The following is a 922-nucleotide window of genomic DNA, read 5'->3' as shown; positions in this document are numbered from 1 at the left end:
TCCAGTTTGCTAATTATTTTCAATAATTTAATTTTACTTAATACATTTTACTTGATTTTACTTTCTTTTATAAGAACAGTATTTGGATCAGTTGTTCTTTGAAAACACTTGCTGTAATTAGCTAATTTAATAAGTGAATTCAAAGCAGATTTTACTACACCAAAGTCTGCATTCCAGTAATTAAATGTCATTGTATAGATGTCACTATGAAATCAAAGAAATGCCAAAAATGTGTTTATTGAAAGATAAATACTTTGTGTTGTACTTGGAATTTTCAATTGTAGGATTTAAACTTTTCTGCAATACGTTTGCCCTAATTAAAAACTAAAATCTTCCATCTGCATCAGACACCTGTGCTGGTGGACAAAATCTTTCTTGAAATGCAATTGGTGGGGCACACAACATCAGCACAGGAACCACAAATGGCCTATGGGCCGCACTTTGGACACCCCTGCTGTAGAGGCTGCAAAAGATTCTGGACTGGGGTGAAGGTTCACCTTCCATCAGGGCAAAGACCCAAAACATTCAGTCACAGCTACAATGGAATTGCTTAGATCAGGGTATACGCATGGCCCAATCAAAGTCTAGATCTAAATCTGATTAAGGCTCTGTGGTAAGACTTAAAAAACTTATGTTCGCAGATACTCTTAATCAAACCTGTCTGAGCTTGAGCCTTATTGTAAAGACGAGTGGGTAAAAATGTCACTGTCTCAATGTGGAAACCTGTTACACTCAAAATAGTGAACCAGGACATTTGTCCCCTTCATGTTGACATTTAACTTTCAGTTAACACATGTTTGTTCGTTTAAATTGATTGTTTTCTAGTAAACATTACAATTTTTTTGTGTGTTAACTAAAAATGAAATGTTAACATGAAGTGGACAACTGAACTGGTTCACCTTTTTGAGTGTAGAGACAATTC

Source organism: Fundulus heteroclitus, chromosome 3, assembly GCF_011125445.2.
Source record: "Fundulus heteroclitus isolate FHET01 chromosome 3, MU-UCD_Fhet_4.1, whole genome shotgun sequence".
Taxonomy (NCBI): Eukaryota; Metazoa; Chordata; class Actinopteri; order Cyprinodontiformes; family Fundulidae; genus Fundulus; species Fundulus heteroclitus.
The sequence above is the reverse complement of the archived record's forward strand: the minus strand, read 5'-3'. Positions refer to the sequence as shown.